Here is a 25636-nt window from a genome sequence, read left to right on the forward strand (position 1 = left end):
GGAAAATATTCCCATACCTACCCCTTCCTTCCTTCCTTCCTTCCTTCCTTCCTTCCTTCCTTCCTTCCTTCCTTCCTTCCTTCCTTCCTTCCTTCTACTCATCCAACCATCCATGCATCTATCCATCCATGCATCCATCTATCCATCCACCCACTTATCCTGTCAACAAATATTTATGGAGCCTACTTGAGCAAGTGTCTGTCTTAGGCACTGGAGATACAGAAGTAAACAAAATGGGGGAACCCCTGGATCTTAAGAAGCTTTTGTATTTGAACAGGGTAAGACAGATATGAAAGCAAAGTCCTGTGTGGGGATGTCTAATGCAGAGTGGAAAAACTAAAAAGGAGATGCCTGGGTGGCTCAGCAGTTGAATGTCTGCCCTCAGCTCAGGGCATGATCCTGGGGTCCTGGGATCGAGTCCCACATCGGGCTCCCTGTAGGGAGCCTACTTCTCCCTCTGCCTATGTCTCTGCCTCTCTCTCTGTGTCTTTCATGAATAAATAAATAAAATCTTTTTTTTTAAAAGAAAAACTAGAAAGAACTGCAATACCTGACAGGAAAGATAGTTGAATCACTGTCTCCTGTTCAGCAAGCAGGCTTCTGCAGAAGCAGATGGTATTGAGTGGCATGACTCCCAGCCCCACCGCTCCTGGGCAATGTGTCCTTAGGCAAGTCACTTGATGACTCTGATCCTAAGTCTCCTCATCTGTAAAGTATGGATAGTAATATTACCTTCCTCAAGATATTCTTATTTATTTATTTATTTAGTCATTCATTCATATACACATGCACACACAAGCATATGCATGCATACATAGGCACACATGTGCACATACATGTACATATGCATACATACACATGCACATACATATGTGTGCACGGGTCACACATGTGCACATACATATGAGACAGAGCATCGGAAATCTTAGTGGAGGTCCTGGCAGAAAGGAAGCCCTAACAGATGGCTAGCTGCTATTGTTTTTGTGGTTCTTACTGTTATGACAATTGACAGCTGCAGGGTTCTCAGAAAAAGTACAGGTTTAGAAGCAGAAAACTTGAGCTCTGCTCCTAAGGTTAACACTTACTCTGCATATGATCTGGGGTAAGGAACATTTAGGAAAGGTATCAATTAGAATCTCATTATGTTTCAGCTGTCACGTCTAATAATTTGTTTCTTTCAATCAAGATGGTATCCTCGGATGACTTATGTTCCTCAGTGCTCTTTAAACCAATGAAGGTGTCTGGGTCTCCTAAAGTGTACCCACCTTTCATCTTACTGCCAGTCACAAGGGGGACCTGGGCTTCACCAAGAAAGTAGAAGGGCACAAGAACACCAGTCTGTGAGCCTGACAGTATTGTTCCTAGCTGTGGAATCTAGAAACCTAATTCAACTAGTTTCGTATAGGTCTTAAAAAAAAAAAACACAAACCAATGAAAACATACAAAAACAAAGAGAATGGAGCAATGGACCTGTGTGTACCCTCGCTCGTCTTCAGCAGTAGTCAACACAAGGGCAGTATCGCATTAGGAGGATCTCTAAGTGATCTGAATGCATGGGTATGGGTCTCGTGAGCTTGATAATTCTGGGATCCAGGCCTCCCACTCAATAGCAGAGAAAACCCCAGCTCCCATGTTGAAGAATGCACGAGACACCGATTTCTGTGCAGAACAACTGGTTATCTGCACAGGAGACCTCTCTCTGAGGACCAGAAGGTCCAGGCTTGATGAAAGAAACAGAATTGTAGGTCCTGTGTAGCGTGCTCCCATTCTGAGCTAGTCCCAGGGCTAAATAACATTCTAACACATGGCTATTTACTCTTTTAAAATTCTACAAGGTAGGTGCTTTTATAATGTACAGGCTAGAGGGATGCCGAGGTGGCTCAGCGGTTGAGTGTCTGCCTTTGGCTCAGGTCATGATCCCAGGGTGGGATCGAGTCCCACATCGGGCTCCCTGGGGATAGCCTGCTTCTCCCTCTGTGTCTCTGCCTCTCTCTCATGGATAATTAAATAAAATTTCTAAGGAAAAAAATATTAACAGCTAGAAAAAGGACCTCTGTAAACAGAGGGTCAGAAATTGCTGGCGGTGACTCAGCCCAGATTTGGGGGTGACTAACACCAATGCTGGTGCTTTCAATGTCTTTCACTGTCCCAGGAAGGTCCTGGACTCTGGAGCGGAGAGAGGGGGTGAGCTCTGCAAGCAGGTGGGGGCACGGCCATTACCTGCCCACTGGCAGGGTTGGGAAGATCAGGCCTTAGCTCTGTGAGCTCTAGGAACCACTGGAAGCGGGGCACACATCTGGAGCAGAGCATCCAAGTCAGTGTCCCATCCAGGGCCCTGATGGTGGGAGACAGTGTAGCGGGAACAATGGTGGGGGGTCCTCTCTGAGGCACAGGAAGGCTTGCTCCCCTGTGACTGTCATCCTGCCCGGCTCTGGGGAAGGCCCCCCCGCCCCACTTTAGCTGCAGAATCTGAAACCAGACCCGATATTTCAATAAAAGCCTCATTTAAGTAACACGCCGTGGGAGGATTAATAGCGTGTTTCTCAACCGGATTAACTATTGAATGAGTTCTGGGGTCCATACGTAAAGATCTCACCGTGTCCTCGTTAATGGGTTTCCTCCCTGGGAATTGCAAGTGCTGCTCACACCCGTTACTCTGCAGCCGCCCCTGGAATTGCAGGGAAGGGCTCATTATGCCTACACGTTGCACGCTTCATCTTCTACGGAAAACGCTCCACAGGAGCTAATTGCCGATGTGCTGTGGGGGTCACGGCTGTCCTGCGTGCGCCCTGCCCGGGAGTGACTCGGGCTGCGGGCTGCAGGGGGACGCGGCAGGGGCAGGCAGCAGGCATACACGCCGCGGGGGGGCAACAGGTGCAGGTGCAGGACGGGGACCCGGGACGCCCCCAGCACCCTGTCCCTGGCTCCAGGCATCCGCTTGGGAGGGCTGCCGTCCCCCAGGGCCGCACCTGAGTCCGCAGCACCTGTGCAGCCTTCGACCACCGCCTGACGCCTCTCGGAGGCCCGTCTGTCCAGGTGGGCGGAGCATGTGACCCAGGCTGGCCAATCCGAGTACTCCGTGCCAGGTGCCTCAGTGATTGGGCAGCCGGAGACACGTGACCCAAGCCCGCCAATCCGAGTGCTCCGAGCCCCGTGCCTCAGAGACCAGAGAAGTGTGGACGCCTGACGTGGCCGGCGCGCGCGAGGCCTGTCCTGGGCTTTTGTGGACTCTGGAGCGGGCGGTGGTCCGGAGTGTCCGTGTCTTTTGTCTCTGGGAGGAGGTGAGCCTGGCGCAGGAGGTGTCCGGAGGCGCCTCCACGCGGGCGCACCTGGACCGTGGCCGCTGCGCCGGGAGGTTCGTGAGGGCCGCTCGCTCCCGGCCGTGGTTCCCGACGCGTGGCCCGGGGGGCGTCCGGTGGTGGGGCCCGGCCCTGACGGGGGGTCTCCGTGGCGAGGATCCCCGGTCGCGGCGGGCGCTCGCTGTGCGGATGGCCGGGGGCGGCGGGGTGGAGCCGCCCAGCGGGCGGGGTTCTGGGCCGCGGAGCTGTCCTGGGTTGGGGCTCAGCCCGCTGGAGCGTGGAGGGGCTGCACCCGCCCCCCGCGGCCCCCTCAGGCTGGGGTTCCGGCTGCCCGGGGGCCTCGCCCCTCTGTGGGGGGTGGGGTGCGCTGCCGCCGCTCGCTCCCCCGGGACCCCCGCACTGGGGCGCGTCTGGAAGGCACGTGGGGGGCGAGGGGCAGCCGGGCTCAGCGTGGTCTGAGGTCGCTGCTCATGAGGTCAGGCGCGGGCCACTGGGAACTCGTGTTGCGGGAGGGGGTGGCCGTGGCTGGGGCACGGAGGGGAGGCAGCCAGTTAGGGGCATGGCTGCCACTTGCGGAGCAGCGCAAACCTGCGCGAGTCTGACAGGAGGCTGCCCTTGGGTGCGGCACCTCCAGGCCCAGCCTGCCCCACGGCTCCACCTCGTGGGCCTCGGGCTGTCCCTGCCACCCGTCCCTTCAGAGCTGGGGCAGCAGAGTGGACACTGAACCCGCCCGCCTCCCACCGCCTGCTGCACCGTAGGGGGCGTTACTACCTGCTCCTTCCTGGCTCTGTGCCCACCTTGCCAGTTAGGGCTTGTGCTGTGTTACTTTTGGCTTTGCTGAGCTGGTCTGTTCATGGGTGTGCAGGCGTGAAGGTCATGAGGCCGGCACGTGGGTTCAGGCCTTTTCCCGAAGACCTCGAGTGCCCTTCCGTTTCTGTGGCTGTTATCTGGAGCGGTGGTCTGCCCCGTGGCGCTGAGGGTCCCTTAGGATCCATACTCCCCTGCCCCAGGCACTGGCTGGGCAGGTGGCCCCCGGCTAGAAACCACCCTTCCCGGCCTTCCTGTGGCCCGGGAAGCGAGGAGCCCCCGGACTAGATTGGGGACAGTAGGGTGTGAGTGGAAGTGCCGTGTGCCCCTCTAGGGGCAGAGCGGTGGCTCCACATTGGGGATGGCAGCACTGGCCACCCTGCCTGGGTCCCTGATGGCCTTGGCCGGTGGGGCCGTCTGTCCTTCCCAGACTCCCGCTGCTTTTGTGAGAGGACACATTATTTTATTTAAGTCTCTGAGTCCCTTTAGCTAACACCTCAGCCCCCACCCCGGCCCGTGTCTCTCTTGGGGGCCGTCCTCACATCTGATCTTAATGGTGGCTTCTTGAGTCGGGGGGCTCGTGGCAGCTGCCACACTTTGCAGATAAGGAAACGGAGACCCAGAGAGGGCTGAGTTTTGTCCAAGGTCACAGATGCAGGGAGGACACAAGGACCCAGGTCCCTTGCCTCCCAGTGTGGTGCTCATTCATTGCGCCGGGCTATTGCCTGTAACACTCTGAATCAAGACCATAATGTTGTTATTAAAATATTTACTTGCATGAAAAATTTCTATTACCTGAAACTCATGTATTATAGATGGAATCAGTAGCTTAGGAGGAAATAAACAAGAAGAATCACTTTAATAACAAAAGCTATGCAGATAAATTCCTCATTTCAGCAAGCTCTTGGCGGTCCCAAATAAATATATCATTTTTATCAGGCAAGTGCTCTAGAAATAGCGTCTTCAGGAAATATGTCAAAATAATCTCTCTGGCTGTGCTGCTTTCTGGAGGGAAGAAATACGGTGGTGGCTTCGGCACGGGCTGTCAGAACTGAGGGTAATGAGGGGCTGGACAGGCTGGTCTCTGGGCTTCTTTCCAGCCCGCCAGGCACAGATGAGGGGCGCAGGCCACACTCTCACCTCTTGGCTGCGTGGCATTAGCCAAGTTGCTTGCTGTCTCTCGAGCTTCCATGGGCTAATACCTACCGCTCTCTGGGTATGGAAATTTTTCACCCAGCACAGAGCACTGCTCACAAATACTTGGAACCTCATCGAATGCTGTTACTACTGTTATTGTTCAAGTTATGGGCGGGGTGTAAAGGGTGGACCAGAGAATGGGGACTGGTGTCCACTGGCTGAGGAGCGCGTATGCCTGCGCGTGTGCCTATGTGCACGCACTCACACACCCCATCTGCGCCCCTCTTCTGGAAATGCACCGCTATCGCCCAGGGCCTCAGTGGTCCAAGTCCGGAGCCATCTCAGCCCCATGCTCTTCTTTGAGAAGAACCAAGTCCCCCATGAGCCCTGGAGCATCAACGTCCTGTTCCTTGAGTCCCCCACCTCCTCTTGTCTCCACTCTCGCTGTTACTGCCTCAGGTCAGGACACCATTGCTTCTGACCTCTGCCCCAGTGTTCCCATGTTTGCCACCAGTTCGAGCTTCTCCCAAGATGAAAGCTGTTCCTCTGCTCGATAACCTCCCATTGCCTGGAGGGTGAAGTCTGATTCCTCACCTGACAACAGAGGCCCTCACTTCTCTGGCCCAGCAACCCTGACACATTCCATCTTCCGTGCTCCCACACCTGCTTGTACTCTGGTCTTTCTGCAGTGGCCTCTCTTTTCTGTGGGATGTTAGCTCACCCTGCGGGGTGCAGCTCCAGGGTGTCCTTCCAGATGTCATGGACATAGCAATGATTCTCTGCTAAGTCCCTCTCACAGTGTCCTATGCTTACGTCTGTGGCTCCCCACAGGTCCTGCAAGGCACAGTTACCCTCCTGTTAGTCCTATAGTCTGAGACGGGGAGGGGGGAAGGGGGCCATGGAGCCTATAGCCCTGCTCTCATGGTGCAGCAGCCCTGTTGTCTAGTGAAACCCGGGCTCTGACCAGCTAGGCCAACACCTCCACTTGGGGACAGCTTGGAGTGGGCACACGGAGGAAAGAATCTGGGGAAAGGACATGGGATGCCCCTCCTCCTTATCAGTGGTCTCATACTTCAACCCCAAGGCAAGAAGCAAACTTTCCGTTTTCTCTCCCATTGCATACCCTCACCCTATCCACCTGATTTAGCCAGAGCCCATCCCTGTAGCGACCCCATTCCTGCAGAGCTCTGAGGGTCTGTCTCAGGAAAGGAAGGAAAAGAAAGGTTGCTTTCTGTCTGGTGCTCCTCCATTCTGGTAGGCTTCTGGCATTTTGGAGGTTTAACATCTGACAGTTAGCTAAGAATGTGTCCTTTGCATGGTGCCCTTTGTGTACCACTTGCTGTGTGTGTGTGCGTGCATGCATGTGAGCGAGAGATGCAGGTGCATGCACATGAATGTGCACATGCCCACATGCAGGCATGCATGCGTGCACATGTGTATGTATACATGCATGTGTGAGTGCGTGTGTGTGGACTTGTGTTGAAGTGTAGAGTTAGTCATTTTAGCCAAGGGTCCAGGCAATCGCAGAGAGAGCTGATTTCCCTTGATAACAGCAGTGCATCTTGCAAACCAGCCTGCTGGTCTGCTCGCCCCTCATGTCCTCGACGAAGGGAGTTGGCAGCCGACTTCACTTCCTCTATGGGACATGCCCAGCAAAACTGCCCGAGCGCAATGACTGTGCTGTGCCTAACACGCCAGTAATTAACCTTGTAAACTCACTTTTTGAACAGCCCTCATCTATATTTTAAATTAATTAGGGGACCCACAAGGGACTGACTCTGAAGGAGATAATTATGCCTTTTCGTGGGGTTACAGGGAGCTTCACTAGTCAAGAAGCATCTTATTTTCCCCGGCAAATTAAACCAGCGCGCCATTATCACATCATTTCTAAATGAATAAAGAATCGGATCTTAACATCGTGGTCTCATTTCAGCAAGAAAGAGGCAAACTGACAAGCTGTTTTGTCACATGCTTGTTTGAGCAGAACATTTTGAGAAATGTCTCTGGGTCCGTTTGGGAAGGGGAGCTCCCGGGTAGGAAAAATGTCTGAGATGACCAAATGTGACAGGGCTGTTTGCCAAGTAATCACCCCACGCCTGAGCCTGGGGAAGAAGCAAATGCGTTTCCATTTTCTGCTCTGGAGCCAGAGGGGCCTTGCTCAGGGTGGGGAAGCAAAGTCTATCTAGCGAAAGATCATGACAATTCCGCTTGGCCTTTCGTTGCTGCTAGTGAACACAGTGATATGAAATCAGTCGGTTCTGTCTCATGAAATTGTATCCCTCTCAGGATGGCCTTCTGTGTCATGCACCGCTGTCGCCCCAGGATCTGGCCCCCAACTCAATGGCACCCTGCAGCCTCTGCTGTCCCTGGACCAAGAACTGCTTGGTCCACGAAGGCACAGTTGACCTGAGCCAGGCCAGTCACATTCTTTCCACCAGCAGCTGGGACTTGGGAACCATGCGGAAGCTGAGAGTCTTGGCTCACTTGGTGGACACAGTGCTGGTAACCGGCCCCTCCTCCCTGGAAAAGAAGGGGGAGAAGCAGAAACTTGGAGCCAGGCTTTGAAGCTGGGTTCCGATCCTGGCTCTGTGTCTTGGGTCTGATCCCAGTCTCATAACCTTGAGCATGTGACTTTACCTCTTTGACTTCAGTTTCCTCATCTGAAAATGGAAATTTGATAAAGAGAGAGAAAATTGTTATTTGAAACAACTGTCACAAAGCCTCTCTTGCTGGTTGTGAAATTTCTCTCTAGGGTGAATGGACCTTGGCTACCAAATGTTGACGGAGCCTTAGGTTTGAAAACAGTCTTGAGGATGTGGCTGGACATTGGCCAACTAAAGAGGGAGATGGAATGGTAGATTTTCCAGAAGGAGCAGGCTCAGGGGAGGAGGCTGCTGGTGGGTGGGTGAGGAGGAGTTCCAGAACTCGGGGCAACCTGGGCTTCTCCAGTGCTGCTTTTACAGAATATCCAGAAAACCGGAGGCCAGTGGCTTCTGCACAAGGATCATGTGCGGACTCATGAGGCATTCCAAATTAAAAACATCTTTATTTATAAAAACAGATGGATTGCCAACTTGTGCTTTAGGTTAAAGGGCATTCTTTTTATCCTTGACGGTTTGAGATTTCCCCATGGACTGTTGATAGAATGGTCTTGTTTTCATCCTTGAGACTGTTTTCAAAACCTTCAAGCCTGGTGAGCTTCTTGGTACTGATAGTTGTGTCTTCCAAATCCATTAAATTCCCTAGTTTTCCTAGGAGGTATTTTCTCCCTCCATCTTCTAGGAGCCCTACTAGTTATCCCATATCTGGTGGGCCTCCCAGACTTTTAGTTTGCCTCTTCTTTTTTTCCCTCTCATCTATTCTGTCTCTTTTCATTATGTTTTTTGGGCTATTGAATTTGACTTTTTAAAAACAGTCTTTTTACATGTTTTAAGAATACTTTGGCCATATATTTTTAATCTCTAAGAGTTCCTTTGTGTTCTCTGAGTGTTTAAATTTTGTAAAAATCATTTTATTTTATAATAAATGTAATGTCTTCTGGATTCTCCCTGAAGATACCACAATTAGGGTTGTGGTTTTTCATCTCCCGTCTTCAGAATTATTTCTGATCTCTTAGGGGTCAGTTTTTCTCTTTTATAGTTTGATTCCTTGTATGTTACAATCCCCACCCCCACTTAAGTATCCAGGATTCTGGTTGGCAATTATATTTAGATAATTTGTATTTGTTTTTAGAATAAGCTACACACAAGTGCATAGGTGCTTCATGAATATGAGGGGGCTTATTAAATGGTGGGATGGGCTTTAGAATGGTCAGAAGAAATTGTCTTTAGAGCTGGAGGACCCCTGAACCCCATGTGTGGAGGTCTGTTTTTCTGGGATGGTGTGGCTTTTTCAGTTTGCTACAGATTTTTGGGTATGCCATCTTGTACGAGGTAGAGCTTAAGTCTACTTCCCTGATTGAGCATCAGGCTTAGTGACTTTATTCTAACAAATAGAATATGGCAAACATGACCATGTGCGACTTCCACTGTTAGGTCCAAGAGGCACTGCAGTTTCCTCTCTGTTCTCACTGTTTGGGGAGATCAGCTGCCATGTCATGCAGATGCCCAGGCAGCCTCTGGAGAGTCCAGGTGGTGAGGGAGCCATCCTGGACGCAGACCGCCCGGCCCCAGACAAGTCTTCAGATGACTTAGCTCTGGGTTGTGTCTTGACTGTGCCTTGAGGAGAGCTAAGCCTGAACCACCTGGCTCACCTACTCTTGAATTCCTGATCTGGAGAGGCAGAAAGATAATACATGTCTGTTGTTGTGAGTGACTCAGCTTTGGGGTAACGTGTACCCATGTAACTAACTAATAGGCTATCGATCCTCCTTGAGATTGACTCTCTGATGTCTGACCTAGATATAGGTACCTGACTGCTAAGTTGTGGTCCAGCAGAGGTGTTCTGTATATGATCACCTTAGCCACCCTGCTTCCAGCTCCATATCTCATTTCCATTTCTGTGTGAAATGCCTTAGTCCCAGCCTTAGAGCTGCGAAGGGCTCACTGCTTCCTGGACCACATCTGTCTCCAGGTTAGCCTCAGGTGCAGTGACCTCCAGATGGCCTCCCCCCACCCCCACATCCACCCATGCCCACAGATTGATTTGCTCCTCTGTTCTGCTGATGACTCTCCTCCTCCGGTCTTGGTGGATATGCATTTGTACCTGGCACGGGCCGTCCACTTTCATCACAGTGGGGTCTCAGTGAAAGAGGACATTATTTCCTGTGATTGATCAACAATTTTTTGCTCCTGTTTTTCTAGAAGAGCCAAAGGTCTATGACTGGAAGCATATCAGGAAGATCTATGCAAAAGTCAAGATGATAAAGTTTCTGGCTCACTTTTATAGCATGGGGAGCTGAGAAGCACACCATGAATCAGGTATGTTTTCATTGCTTCCCCCAAGTTCACAGGTCTCAGTAAGAGTTTGTCCTGATGACCCCAGAGCCCAAGTGGCTCATGATTGTGAGGCCTGATTTCTTTTGCTAAACCTTCTATTTCATACTCATAATTCAGGTGCCTCAGCTGTTGCCATGTGACAAAACCTTTGATGAAGGCTGGGAGTCTTAATGAACCAATAATTAGTTTTAAGAACATAAGTCGACACAAAAGCACAACTAATGCCTTTTTAATTGCTTTTGCTCTCATGTTTTAGCAAACGCATACCCTGTGTCTCATGGAATCATAGTAACTCTGACACCCCTCTGGGGACCCAGAGGCCCCAGTCTTGGATGGGGATACTGCAGGGCAGGGACCCTAGGCTTTGCCTGGTCCTCTTGCTAGCCCTGGGCCATGGACAGGAAAACTGATCCACAGACTCATAAGATACTTACAGACACAGGGTCTTCTGGATGAGAACTCTAAAAAGCCAAGGACACACAAGATCCAGAGCTTTCAAGGAGCTGACTTGAGAGAGGAAGCTGGGAAGATGGACTCAATGAGGGAGAACTAGAAGTATCTTTTATTACTCCTTGGAAGAATTCTGTATCTCAGTCTCCAGACTTAGCTGTTAGCTCTGTGGATGGAAGCTCCTTTTCTGTAGTCTTCAGCTTATGTGTGAAGGTTCTGTCCTTGGTGTGGATGACACAGTCAGTGAGCAGTAATCAGATAAAAATAAAGCAGTTCTATTTTTGATAAGCATGTAAAGTGAACAGGTTAGGTACTGTGGCAGAGTGATCAGGGAGACCTTTCTGAGAGGGGACATGGTTGGGAATCTGAAAAGAGCTTGAGAAGGGGATCAGAATTCATTCTTAGAAGTGAGGCTATGGTAGGGGGAGTTTCACCATTGATATTTCTAAATTGCTTCAGTTTTTCTTTCAAGAATGTTACTTTTGTCATAAGAATTTATTTTTTTATTTTTAAAATATTTTATTTATTTATTCATGAGAGACATACAGAGAGAGGCAGACACACAAGGCAGAGGGAGAAGCAGGCTCCCTGTAGGGAGCCCGATGTGGGACTCTCGACCCCTGGACTGGGACCATGCCCCGAGCCAAAGGCAGATGCCCAACCCCTGAGCCCCCCAGGTGTCCCTGACATAAGAATTTAAAGTAATAATTCTATTTTAGGGGAAAAGGAAGGATCTTATTCCAAAGCCTTGTCTTCATATTTTCTTGTGCTCATTCATTGGGTTTGGCAGATTTCAGGGTTTCTGAGGGATGGGCTCTGCATCTGCCCTGGGCCGGATTGTGACCCAGGAGACTAGAAGATCCAGGCCTGTGCCTTGTGAGCCTGGCAGGCCAGAGGGAGGCCCTGGAGATGCCCTGCAAAGAGTGGCTGCTTAGTAACTGTTGGTTGAATGGATGAATAGATCACATTATGCAGAACAATGCTGCAACTGAGCCTGCTCATCCGCTTGTCCTGCGGTCCTTCCTCCCAGGTGTGTACAGACTGCTGTGGCATCTGAATGACAAAAGCTTTTGTCTATTTTAATCAGTGATGTGTTCTCAGCATCTGGAACAGTGCCTGGCACATAGGAGAAACTCAGCAGATACTCGTTGCTTTTAAGCATGTCTACAGTAGGTTGTTGTAGGGTCATATTCTGTCCAGAAAATAGGTTTATGGTCATGCAGCTATGCTTCGACCATGCTGTGGAGAGGCCCCGAGTCTTCATGTCTTCCTCTCTGCAGTAGGAACCATAAGGCACATCCCATACAGGGGCCCTATCTTCGTTTGGTACTCCGCGCATGTGGGTACATGATCCTGATGGCCATTTAGCTTGTTTTCAGCATTTCACCTTCTGGTAAATATATGTGCAAGCTTTTCCAATTATTTCCTTCAATAAATGTGTGCGCATGGAAGTGCTGAATCAGAGAGCATGTGCAATTTAAATCTTGACAGAAAGTGCAGGTTGCACTGTGGAAAGTCAGTGCCTCTTCCCATCCTACCAACACTGGCATTATTACTTTTTCCAGGCTGGCAGGTTCCAGTGACTCTGCATGGTCACGTTATTCTGCATCCATCTGATTTCCAGGGAGGTTACACATCTCTTCATCTGCATGACCCCATGAAAGCCCAGGCCCTGGCTCAGCACGGGAGCTTAATCAGAGAAGCAGACAAGCTACCCAAAGTAATTAAAAAGGAATCAGGCCTTCCTTTTGTCTCTCCAAGAATATTAAAGGGCCCTAATTCATAACTTACAAAAAGGCTCTTCTCAGAAGCTATTTCTCTTCATCCCTCATCCTCCCTACCCCCTTGCAGACAGAAGAGGCTCTAGAGTGCTGGGGGTGGGTGCATCCTCAAGTTAATAAGCTGTGTCCTTGTCACATTTTTCCTTTTTCTGTGAATTGCCACTTCATGCCTTCGGCCCTTTTCCCCATTGTGACATTTGTATTTTTCTCTTTGATTTGCACAAAGCTCTCACGTATCTGCTGGGAGCAGATGAAGTAGGGGCATCCCTTGTGGCAGATGAATGACAGAGCCCCATGTCTTGAGCCTGCATCCTCTCCTCAGGGATGCCAGCAATTCTTAGGGCTCTGAAAGAGTCCCTGAAACCTAGAAATTGTCCTCTTTCTGACACTTCCGTGCCTCCACCTCCTCTCCCATCCTCTTTGGGGTACCTTAGGGGCACCTGTTTATGGTGAGTGGTGGAGTTACCATGGAGACCTAAGCTGCATTGAATCATGTTAGTGGGTTGTGGCCAGCATCTTTTTCTTTCTTTCTTTCTTTTTTTTTTAATGAAACCAACTACACCAGAACAGAAAACATCAGAATGCAACACTAGTAGTAAGTATTATTTCAGTGAGAGATGGATCTACGCATATGCTGAGTCCTGCTGTAAATGTATCTGACTTTGGGTTCTAGACAAATGCTTGCAGTCCAGTGAGTTAGGGCACTGGCATTGGGCTAAGGGTTTGGGGTCTCATTCATGCTTGTTGGGGTGACCTGCAGTTGGCCCTCCTCTCTGTGGCCTTATGGCCATGTCTTTAGCGTGTTACAATGCATCTGTGTCCACTTACCCAGATGGGACCATGTGGAGGCCAGTCCTGCCCACAGCTCATGGGCATGCTGGCATGCCACCTCCTGCGCAGGCTCCTCCCTCTCTTGCTCCAGGTCCCCATTGCCTTGAGCTTGGAGACCTTTCTACCTATTTCCCAGGTGGATCCATCATTTCCTTGTATAGATCACAAGCCTGTTTTACATATGTATGTATGTATGCATTCATTCATTCATTCCTTCATTTTGCTGACCACGTTCCCTCCATCTGTTCCAAGAGGAGGCTTTACACACGTCTTTGCTGTAGAGCCTTGTTACGGACTGAAGGTTTGTGCCCCCACTGGCTTCCTCTGCTCAGGTCTGACCCCCAGTATTAGAGGCGGGACCTTTGAGAGGTGATTAGTTCACGAAGGTGGAGGCCCCGTGATGGGACTGTGCCCGTATGAAAGAGACTCCAGAGAGCTCCCTCCTGCCTCCTGCCATGAGAGGACATAGCGGCTTGACCAACTGTGAGACTGCAAACCTGCGACCTTGATCGTGGTCTTGTAGCCTCCAGAGCTGAGAGGTGAATTTCTGCCATTGGTGAGCTCCCAGTGCAGGCATGTCACAGCAGCCAGGCCGGGACACGTGCTCAGCTCCCTGTTGCTTTGGTCATCTCAGTGCAGTTTTGGGAGGATGAAGGTAAATTCTTGGGTTGAAAGTGGAGACTAGACTTTTAAAAATTAAGTTAAAAGTCACATTACGTAAAATTAACCATTTTAAAGTGAATAATTCAGTGGCATTTAGTGAATTTACAGTGTTGTGCAACCATCACCTCTCTCTGGTTTCAAAACTTTTTCATCCCACTGGACGGAGATCCTGGACCCATTAGGCAGTTCTTCCCTCCTCCAGCCTCCAGCCACCATGAATCTGCTTTTTGTGTCTAGGAATCTAGCTATTACGAATATTTCATGGAAATGGAATCATACAATGTGTGACTTTCTGTGTCTGGCTTCCTTCACTTAGCATGCTTTTTGTTTGTGTGTGTGTTTTTTAAGATTTTATTTATTTATTTGAGAGAGAGCACACACACGAGCAGGGAAAGGAGTAGAAGGAGAAGAAGACTCCCTGCTGAGCAGGAAGCCTGACACAGGACTTGATTCTAGGACCCTGAGATCATGACCTGAGCCAAAGGCAGATGCTTCATTTACTGAGACACCCAGATGCCCCTACTTTTTAAATCAATGGTGGAGATACTTTAAAAATCATGTGCAGGGCAGCCCAGGTGGCTCAGCAGTTTAGCGCCGCCTTCAGCCCAGGGTGTGATTCTGGAATCCCGGGATCGAGTCCCACATTGGGCTCCCTGTGTGGAGCCTGCTTCTCTCTCTGCCTATGTCTCTGCCTCTCTCTCTCTCTCTGTGTCTCTCATGAATAAATAAATAAAATCTTAAAAAAATAAAAAATAAATATGTCATGAAAAAAATAAATAAAAATCATGTGCAAATTTGACTTTTGCATGATTAAATTCAGAGGAACTTTTATATTTATTCCAGTATATTTAAATAAAGTGTAATACTAGTTTCAGCTGTATAGCATAGTGATTCAGTACTTTCACAGATCACTTGACACTCATCACAAATGCCCTCCTGAATCCCCATCACCTGTCCCCTGTCCTGCCACCACCTCCCTTCTGTGACCATCAGTTTCTTCCCTAGAGTCTGTAGTCTGGTTCTTGGTTTGTCTCTCTCTTTCCCTTTACTCATTTGTTTCTTAAATTCCACATATGATTGAAATCATAGGATATTTGTCTTTCTCCAACTGACTTATTTCACTCAGAATAATCTCTAGCTCTATCCATATCCTTGCAAATGGCAAGATCTTGTTCTTTTTTTGTGGCTGAATAGTATTCTTTTATACACCCCCTCCCACACACACATCTTTACCCATTCATCAGTCCATGGACACTTGAGCTGTTTCCATAATTTGGCTATTGTTGATAATGCTGCAATAAACATAGGAGTGCATGTATATTTTCAAATTAGTGTTTTCATTTTTTGGGAGGTGTAAATCCATAGTAGTACAGTTGCTGGTTCTGGAGTAGCTCTATTTGTAACTTTTTGAGGACCCTCCATACTGTTCTCTAGATTGGCTGCACCAGCTTCCATTCCCACTAGCAGTGTATGAGGGCTCCCCTTCTCCACATCGTTACCAACACCGTTGCTTCCTATGTTGTTGATTTTAGCTATCCTGACAGATGTGAGGGGATACCTCGTGGTGGTTTTGATCTGCATTTCCCTGATGCCGAGTGAGGTTGAGCATCTTTTCATGTGTCTGTTGGCCATCTGGACATCTCCTTTGGAGAAATGTTTACTGAAGTGCTCAGCCCATTTAAAAAAAAAAGAGTCATCTTTTTGTTGTTGAGTTGTAAGAGTTCTTTATATAGAATTGGTTATATACTCTGTCTTGGTCTAGGTCCCTGCCCAGCTGTATATGGGAAGGATGAGCTTATCCTGGGCTTATCTGGAGCCCAATGGTCAGGCTGAACTGGGGTGAAGCCAGACGAAGGTTTGCAGTGTGTCCTCCAGCTCTCTGCCTTTGGCTGTTTCACTGAGTATCTTTATTAATTCACTGAGGGTGATTACAGCTAAATGTCTGCTTCTCAGCTGGGGAATAGGTGGGAGCCTATGAAGAAATTAGCAGAGAGGGTTTGTTCTTACTCAACAGAACCTCATGACTTAAGGCTTTCATGGTCCAGGGGACGTGGACGTGTGCTGCCCTCCAGGTAGTGGGGAGACCCCTGCTCTTCTGCAAGGGGGCACGTGTGTGGGAGCATCGGAAGTGGGGGGTCTATGAAGCCTGTCTTCAGGGAATAAAGTCAAGGAGACATCTGTGGGCATCTTGTGATGGTCCTGGGGGCCCTGCCTCTGGACAGGGGCCCATACAGCATGAATCTGTGCAGTTCTGGGACCACTTTAATGTTCTCAAATTGATTAGATTGCTACTCCCTCTGCATTTTTTCTCAGTTGTCCTTAGAAAAACCTCCAGTTTTTGTCCTTGGGCTGTGCTTCTCTCTGGGGGATCAGGAAAGGGATAGCTGTGGGCATAGGCCATGGCTCCAGCCTCTGCAGGCCAGGGGCAGGGCAGATTCTGAAAGGGTGCAGCAGGTGTGGAGCCCTGCAGGGGAGCGCGCTCTGGTTCCTTATCACTGGAAGTCAGACTCCCAGGTGACTTAGCTGGGTTGGAACAATGGGTCAGAATTAGGAAGAAAACTAAGTTTAAGGGGTGAGCAGAAGAAATATAGACTCATACATTTGATTTGAAAAGAGTGCACATGCAGGACATAGGGAACAGGCTGAAATGTCTCACAGGAAGGGGACTTGTGTATGGCTGTCAGTGTGACAAGGGCCATCTCAACATAAACAGGATGGAGATAAGGGCTGTTTAGATCAAGGGCTGTCTCAAATGGAGTCGCATGTCCATCGTGTGGGGCCACCACGTGATGAGGTACATAGTCGTGGGCACTAGAGTTTACTGAGCAGGGTGACAGGGACCCTGAAGGCCTAGAGATCAGTTTTGTGAGAGGTGGCTGAAAAAACTGGGAGGCAGGGCTGTGGTCTTTGACTTCACTATGTCAAGGGCCGCCATGAAGATGGACCACTAATTTCCTATTGCTGCTGTAACAGGTGACTGAAAATCTAGTGGCTTGTAACCACATAAACTTGTCTTATATTTCTAGAGGTCAGAGTGTCACTAGGGCAAAATCAGGGTGTCAGCAGAGCTGTGTTGCTTCTGAGGCCTCAGGGGTGAGTTCTGTTCCTTGTCTTTTCTGGCTTCCAGGGGCTTTCATCGGCTTCTGGTCCTATTCTGTCTGGAAAGCAGCATCCTTAACCCTCTGACCTCTGCCTGCATGTTCACATCTCCTCTCACTTACTAGCTTCCCTCTGCCCTTGTAAGGTCCCTTGTGATGACACGGACCCTCCTGGACAATCCAGAACAATATCCCCACCTCAAGGCCCTTAATTTAATCACACCTGCAAAGTCCCTTTTGCTATTGAGGGCAACACTCTCAAGTTCTGAGGGATTAGGCCCTGGGCATCTTTGGGGGTCATTGTTCTGTCTCCCACAAACAACAGAATGTCTGGTTTGGTTTTGTTTTCCTGTTTGTGGCTACAGAGATACCCTTGGTTATATACTCTGTCTTTGAGCAAGTGCTGGTCTAATAGGTGTAAATCACAGGGAGAGATGTTTTGAAGTGAGATGAAGCCCTGTGTCTCACAGTCTGGACTTTGTACAGCAGGGGAGGTGGGATCAGGAAGAGAAAAGGTCCTGCTGTCCTGGGGTCACTCAAGTGCAGATGACTTTGCTCAGAATGCTGGTTCAGCAGGATTTTCTGCATTGGGTGGGATGTCAAAGCCAATGGTAGAGATGTTCCCAATTTTAAGACGGTTACTTCTCTACAGAGTGGGTGTATCATTTTACTTGGTTCATGATTGAGATTAGAAAAGGCTTGTCTCATGACAGGATGAGACACAATAATGCCCAGAGTAACATCTCTGTGCGTCCTGCACCCCCTGCAAACACCAGCCAGGCTCGGCGCCCCCAGGTGCAGGCTCAGCACCCCAAGGTGCAGGCCAGGCTTCAGTGCCCTGATGTTAAGCGCCTCCAGGAGCAGCCCTTGGCCAACGACAAAGGGAAGTGGGTGAATAAGGAACCCAGTTTCCTGGCTCTGGTAGTAGCGATGGGGAGCGCTCCAGACCTACTGCCCACAGTGACATCCTGCTGGTGAAAGCACCTGGCACTGGCCCCCTTCCTTTCCCACTTCCTACAGAGCTCCTGATGATAACCACCCAGTAAACCACCTGCTCTCAAACCTTAATCTCAAAATGTGCTTCTAGGGGACTCAGACTATGATAGAACAGGGGACTTGGGGGAAATAAACCCTCTTATGACAAGCAAGAATATGAACTAAGTTAAATTTCCCTGCAGGCAGTCCTACCACTTCCAACTCAGAAATCTCCACCTGACAGCCCCATGCTTCTGCCCATTCTAGAGTCGGCAGCTGTCTTTCCCAGCAGAGGTCGAGTGCTGCGCTCGGTGCTCCACGGAGAAGAACCTCCCGAGGAGCCACACACCTGGCATTTGTCTGTGTCCTGGGAATGGAATTTTAGTGGTCACAAAGTTGGTTGGGGGGAAAGTGTGATGATCTTGATTTCTGAAGCTGGCTTTATTTCCTGACTCCCAAGTGCCCAGAGAGTGACTTCATTTCTTCCAGGGCAAGTTTCCTTTACCTGTCTGCTTACTGGGACTGCTGGCCTGATCTCAGCCCCTCTCTGAGTCCCCGTCTTGGAGATCCTGAGGTGTTCACCCCCATCATCTGTACCCCTGAGAAGCTGGCTTCCCCAGGTTGTGGGTACCAACCCCAGACCCTCCTGTTCCTTGTCACTCCTGGAGCAGGGGCTCAGCTACACTTGGTCAGCATCACCTTGTCCCTCCACTGCCCTCTCCCAGCAGTGGGGGCCTTCCCACATGGATCAGGGTGAGGATGGTGGCCGGTGGGTCAGTGCTGCCCACATTTATCACCCTTTAGTGCTCACACTCCTGTCTCCACCTCAGAAGCCCAGAGAAAAACTGCCTCAGTGGTCATGCAGTGACCCCAGTTCTCATGCCTAAATGGGCGTGGAGGTATGTCTGTGTATGTGCAGCGGGGTGGTGGACAGCAGAGCAGTGTGCCCTGCCTGTGGTCCCAGGAGTCACCTTCCAGCTCTGGGTGGCTTGAAAGCAGCAGACACTAGCAGTTGGCAGTGACTTCTCTGCATCTCATGCCCCTGAGGTGAGTCCAGTACAAAGAGCACAGGGTCAGAGTAGCACCTGGGGAATGTGCAGTGAGAACCATGTCCTACTGTGCAGAGCTGGCCTGGGGCCCTGGCTCGGGTGTTGGTGGGGAGCACGCCCAGCACAGAGCTGCACAGCCTCCCCCTCAGCCTTCGAAAGTGTGTGGCACACATGGTCCTCAGTTACCCTGCACTCGGGCTGTTGGTACATGCTCAGTGTGGGGCCCGTGGCAGATGGCGAGGTGGGCTCCCCAGTAGGTCTGGAGCGTGGGCTTCGGAGAGCGCTAATGTTTCTCAGATCTCCTCTGCAAAGAGCCAACTGTGGCAACACCGAAGCTCAGGCCAGGAAATGGAAACACACTGCCAGGTGGTGGGCCAGGCTGCTTCTTAATTAAGGAGCCTCCCAGCTTGCAGGCACCGGGTGTGGTTTGTAAATAGTTTGCGCACCTGCTGCGCCCACCCACGTGCTGTGGGAGTGCTCCTGCACTTTGAGCAAGGGCTGTCCAGGCCCCTGCACTCTGCTGGGAGCAGAAGTAGTCTCTGTCTCTGTTGGACATTTACAGAGTGCCAGGCACTTTGTCTGCATGTGTATTTACAACACAGCAACCCTGTCGGCCGGCGCTGCTGTCGAACCCACCTTACAGGGAGGAGCTGGTAAGCGCTCAGATCATGTTGTTAGACAAACCTGAATTCTGAGCCTCATTCGTGGTGGGTGTGGTAGGGCAGTTCTGTGTACCTCATGGTTTATTGAGAAGATTAAAGAAAATTATGTGGACAAAAATATTACAGTCTAGAATTTCCCAATTAGTGATGATTCAGTAAATGTTTGAATGCTTGCCGAGATGGTTAATTTTTTATGTCAACCTGACTAGGCCCTGGTACCCAGATACTTTGCCAAACATTATTCTGAATATTTCTGTGGAGGGTGTGTGTATGTATGTTTTAGATGAAATTAAGACTTAAATCAGTAGACTTTGAAACATTGATTATCCTCCATGAAGTGGGTGAGCCTTATCCAATCAGTTGAAGACCCTTATAGGAAAGACTCCCCTGCCCAGAAGGGGGAGGAATTCTGCTCACTGACTGTTTCTGGCTCAAGCTGAAACTCCCATGGGCCTGCAGCCTGCCGGCCTCACTTGCCAGATTTTAGACTTGCCAGCCGTCACAGTCACATGAGTCTGTTCCTTGAAATAAATTTCTCTCTCTGTATGCTTCCTGTTTGTTCTTTTTCTCTGGAGGATCCTGACTAAAACGCCGACGAGGAGGAGGATGTTTTAATAATGTGTGGTTTACCTATATGGACTAGCAGACACTTGTTAAAAAGAACAACTCACATCTGTATCTTCTGATCTAGAAAGATACTTGTTAAAAGACATTTCAGTTTCCTAAGTGCATGACTTCATTTTCAGTGGAAAAGAACACGGAAACATATGTGTTTGCATGTTTACAGGCACAGAGGAAGTGGGAGGGACACGGCATGCCACTGGCCATCACCCTGGGACAGTGACCCGGGCAACAGAGTGCTGCTGACAGGGAGGGAGATTGGCTTCTTTTTGTGCCTCATTGTTTGCTTTTGGCATATGTCATTTTTGTCATTAAAAGACAGCCAAGTGGATAAGCGTAATGTGAAAGATTGTTGACTTTGAATCCTTTTCCCAGCTGTGTCTGCAGGTGGTGAGGACAGCGTAGCTGAGTCTGCTTGCACTCCACACCCATCTGGGTTAGGGCCCCTCCTGCCTGGGGGAGCTGACTGGCACTGCCCTGAGCCTGCTCTGATTATAGGGCCTCGGCGACACAGCTCTGGATGAGTGTCCAGAGCCACACGTGGTGTTGGGGGATGCTCCTTCTGCAATTCTGGCCCTGGTTTCTGGGTGAGCTGGGTGGCCCATGGGTGCAGCTAGGGAAGCCAGGACTAAGCTCTTGTTGCTGGAGGGCAACATGCAGCAGTGAGCAGCTACCAGGGGTGAGTCGTGTCCTGGATGGTGAGAGGCTAGACGTGGCTATGTTCCACTCATGATGACTCAACTGGAAGTTCACCCAGTGGAGTGTTCTGGAAGCCTTGAGAGTGGGAAAGTCTGGTTGACATGGACTGGTGTTTTAACATTCCCAGGGAATGTCAAGCAGCTTGAAGTCCTTGCCTTTGATCCTTGTAAGGTCGGTGGCTCACTGCTGGAACTGACTGTTGGCTTGAGGGACTTAGGTGAGGCAATGCAGGTTTGCTCCTTCCACAGAGACTGGTTTCCCGCCCACATCCAATGCAGAGGGATGCCAGAAGGAAGTGAGCCCCCAACCACCTCCCAGGCCTGCCGCTTTGGGGCACTTTAGTCCAAAGGAGGTTCATCTGAAATAATATACAAGTGCGACCTGCAGACAAGGCCCTACCGCAGGGTCACAGTGAGGGAAGGGGCAAACAGAAGGTCCAGCATATACACCACCAAGAACGGGCTGTCCGTGGATCACACATCAGAACCAGCCGAGGATCTGGGGCCTGAGCCCACATGCCTGTGCCTTTTGAACCCTGGTTGAGAAGCCCCGTGACAGCTGTGAGGGTGGGTGTTGGTCCCGGCGCTCATGCCACGTGCCTGAAATGCCAGATGCTTAGCCAGGAGGGGGAGCTGAGGCTAATGGTGGTCACCACATCAGGGGGGCCTGGTATCCTGCAGACCCAGAGACACTGGTTGTGGACAGGTGCCCCCTCCATGTGCCACACCTCATCCAGGTCTTATCTGTTTCTGAGGAGAGATGACAGCAACCACCTCCCTGCAGTGATGGCTTCTGTCCCAGAGAAGACAGCCCTGGGTGGCCGCTAGGGGCCATGGGCAGCTAAGATGCAGCTCTGAACCATTGCCGACCCCAGGGGAGGTCCAGCTGGGCCCCCTCCATCCGTCAGTGTGCAGAGGACTGCGGCTCATGCGGGCAGGAGCAGGGGCTGGGTGCCAGGAGCCCAGGGCAGTCCTCCCTGGCTCTGCCAGTAAGTGCTTTGAGGCTGCTCAGAAATGCCTCCGTGCCCTCTCCTGTCTGGGCCTTTCTTTCATTCTTTTTTTTTTTTTTTTTAAAGATTTATTTGTCTATTTTATGATAGAGAGAGAGAGAGAGAGAGGCAGAGACACAGGAGGAGGGAGAAGCAGGCTTCACGCCGGGAGCCCGATGCGTGACCCGATCCCGGGACTCCAGGTTCGCGCCCTGGGCCAAAGGCAGGCACTAAACCGCTGAGCCACCCAGGGATCCCCTGTCTGGGCCTTTCTAGAGCCCTGAGGGCATGAGGCCACAGGGGCTTCTCTGTTCCCTCGGGTCTCCACTGTCAGGATCCTCTAAGGTAAAGGACGTGGCCCCGGTCATGACATCCAGAGAACAGCTAGTCTCTGTAACAGTTGTAAATTCCAGAAGGATTAGGTGCTCATTGTAAACATGCAATGGACACAGAAGTCTGCAGAGTGGAGTCCCTTCTCCCCAATCCTGTCCCAGAGGCGGCAACAGCTAACAGTTTGGGGACGTTGTCGTAACTATCTCTATTGGAGTATCTGTTAAGCTGTGAGGTTTACCGATGGAAGGACTGCAGGTTTAACTAATATAGGACGGGATTGACTCAGAGTTGAGGCTTCTGACTGCTCTTCGCCTGAACACCTACCTCGGCCTCCTGGCCTCCTGGTTCCGAGTGGTGGTGGGCTCAGGTAGAGCGGCAGTCAGGAGTTGTGCTGGGGAAGTGCCTGCCACATCTCTCCACGGGGCTGGACTCACTGGCCGATGGGCTGGAGGCGCTGCCTGCCTAGCAGTTGTTTAGCTTCCAGGCTTAGGGTGGCCTTGGGCGCTGGCAGTCTGCTGTCCACGGCATGCTGTCTGCCCACAACTGTGCCTGTTCACACGGGTCCTTACCATGTTGATGTGGGTGGGTGGACACACGTGTGTGCTTGTGTGTGAGCCTCTGTGTATGTGTGTATGAGCACGTGTGCTGTCTCCGTGTCTGTGTCTTCTGGCCTGTGATGATGCTGACACAGCTGCCTGGAGAGGGGCAGAACCTGTCCTGCAGGGAGAGCCAGGCCCCAGAGGGGCTCTTCTGAGGGTGTGAGCTGCAAGCATGGTCCCCGGTGGGTAGTTCTGTCCTGCCTGCTCTGGGAGCCGGGCCCTGGACCTTCCTGGCCACCATCGCCTGTGTGCCCCATACCCAAACGTGGGGCTGGCATGCCGAGGCCCCTGCTGTCCCTGCTGTCCTGCTGCCTCCAGATACAGCAGGACCCAGATGCTCCATTTACTACTGCTTTTTTAAAAAACAAAACCGTACTGTTCATAGTACTTCTTGTTGTTTTTCCCCACTCAATATTTTGTGCACCTCTCTGCAAGTCAGGTTACATAGATGAACCTGCACTGTAATGGATGTTTTGTAGTCCAGAGAACGTGGGGCTGTCAGTTCTGTGTTTCTGCTACAGACACTTCTACCATGAACATTCTTGCTCATGCATCTTTTGGGCTGGCGCTTTTATTTCAGTTGGAGAGATTCCCAGAAGCAGCACTGCTCTTAGGTCAGAGGGACTCCATGTCTTCAACTTGAATAACTCCCACTAGATGGTTTTCCAGAATGGTTGAAATAAATCACGGCTCCACCGACAGGCTTTGTGAGTGCCCCTTTCTGCACACCCTGGCTGGTACTGTGTCTTATCAATCTTGTTACATTTGGAAGCTAAAAAGTAGGATCACATTTTTGGTTTCACTTGCATTTTCCTGAAAATTAATGAGCTTTTGCTTTCCTCCTAAACTCTACTCTGCTGTCTTGTGTTGATGTTGCCTGTGGGTTGGGTCATAGATAAAGCCAAAACGTGAAGACCTTTCAGAAGGTCAGAGAGCGTGGAGAAGACTGAGTGTATTCTAGATCATTCTCCAAGCCACGCGGGGGCTCTTGGTGCTGTCCCCCATGCACAGACGATAGGATGGGGCTGTCGTACAGAGAAGGGCCACTTACAGAAGTGGAATTGGGGTCGCCTTCTGCACATCAGAGCCAAGGAGGGACGGGTAGGCTTTTCAGGAGCTGCTGAATTCTTTATTTCTAGAGGGATGCAAGAGACCCCAGAAGACCATCTTTTGTTTCTTCATGCAGGACTGAGTGGTCTTTCCTCAGTGTCTGAGTCTAGTGGGGACACGGTGTGCTTACACATGTGACCGTGCACATACATCTTTGGTGCAAACACGATAGGGGCCGACAAGGTGTAGGGGAGTCTAACTTCGTGTTGTGGGGGGGCCTCCCCTGTAGGACAGTGTAAGATGAGCCTGTGGGATGAGCGGCAGTTGACCAGACCAAGGGATGTAGTGTTCAAGTGGAGGGCACAGCGTGTGTGGCTCCTTGGCTGGGGACATGCTGCTCAGCTCAGATTAGTGGACCGCTTGACCCCAGAGGATGCAAGCCTTCATTGGCCTGAACTCCACCTCCCTGAACTCTCAGCTGGGCTGGCTGAGAGCCTCTGTGCGGGAGTCCTAACAGCCTCGGTGGGGGCCCCAGGAGTGCTGTGGTAGAGAGGAAGCTGAAGTAAGCTTCTCGGGAGGAGGAGTCTATGCTGGGCTGTTGGTAGGCCCCAATGCCACCACAGAATCGTTATGGAAGGCATGAGGGCCTTTGTTTGGGCCTGGAGAAGGCAGTGTGACCATGGGGCCAGGACCCTGGGCAGCCTCCAGAAGCTGGAAGAGGCAAGAGACTGGTTGGCCAAGAGCCCCCAGAGAGCATGGCACTGGTGACACCTTGATTGTGAACCCCAGAGCTGTGAGGGGGCAGCTTACTGGGTGTTAAGCTGCCAGGTTTGTAGTGACCCATGAGTCGCCCCAGGGAACAAGTGCGTCTCCAAAAACAGGGATAAGAGAAGCCAAACCTTGGCTCCCTCTGAGCAGGGACCTCCTGTGGGATGGGCTGTGGCCCGGCTGGGGTCCACGTCCAGGGCAGAGGGGGTGCTGCCAGGAGCCCTGAACCTGGTGATAACAGGTTAACACAACAGCCTCTGCTCATTTGAGAGCCCGGCTACCCCCCCTGGGAGTGGGCTTTGCCAGGCGCTGGGTTTGCAGGGATAGGTGTGTGGGCTTCTGGCCAGCGGGGACGGGGAAGGAAGTGGACGCAGAGGAGGAGCAGCTTGTGCTTCTTTTTTTTTTTTTTTTTTTTTAATTTTTATTTATTTGTGATAGTCACAGAGAGAGAGAGAGAGAGAGAGAGAGAGAGAATGAGGCAGAGACACAGGCAGAGCGAGAAGCAGGCTCCATGCACCGGGAGCCCGACGTGGGATTCGATCCCGGGTCTCCAGGATCGCGCCCTGGGCCAAAGGCAGGCGCCAAACCGCTGCACCACCCAGGGATCCCAGCTTGTGCTTCTTGATTTCAACGCCTTTCCCACAGGCTCCACCTTTCCCAGCCACAAGGTGTTTGTTGCTTTCCTACTCAGATGCTGGTGGAGCCCTGGGGGTGGTGGGGAGGCTGCAGCAGGTGTAGACCACCTGGGCCACACAGCTGCCAGCTCATGCCCAGTGCTCACCCAGCTCCAGAGCTGCCGGGTGCTAAGCTCAAGCAAGTGCCACAGGAGGTGGGGTGTGTGCCTGCCTCGGGCCACACCTGTAGCCCCCTTGTTTTGGCCTGCCCAGGA

At 50.9% G+C, this 25636-nt stretch overlaps 1 long non-coding RNA gene across 7 annotated transcripts in view; it reads left to right on the forward strand.

The window, feature by feature from the left end:
• The first annotated feature begins 3152 nt into the window (after nt 1–3152).
• Nucleotides 3153–25636, forward strand: part of LOC102156228 — a 67124-nt gene continuing 44640 nt past the window's right edge. For 6 of the 7 annotated variants that reach the window (XR_005359420.1, XR_005359424.1, XR_005359421.1 and 3 more), the window contains exons 1-2: nt 3153–3281; nt 10046–10162. This is a non-coding gene — a long non-coding RNA (uncharacterized LOC102156228). Of the gene's footprint in view, nt 3356–10045; nt 10163–25636 lie in introns of all 7 variants that reach the window. The other variant, XR_005359425.1, reaches the window with a different exon arrangement.

This window comes from Canis lupus, chromosome 5, assembly GCF_011100685.1.
Source record: "Canis lupus familiaris isolate Mischka breed German Shepherd chromosome 5, alternate assembly UU_Cfam_GSD_1.0, whole genome shotgun sequence".
Classification (NCBI taxonomy): domain Eukaryota; kingdom Metazoa; phylum Chordata; class Mammalia; order Carnivora; family Canidae; genus Canis; species Canis lupus.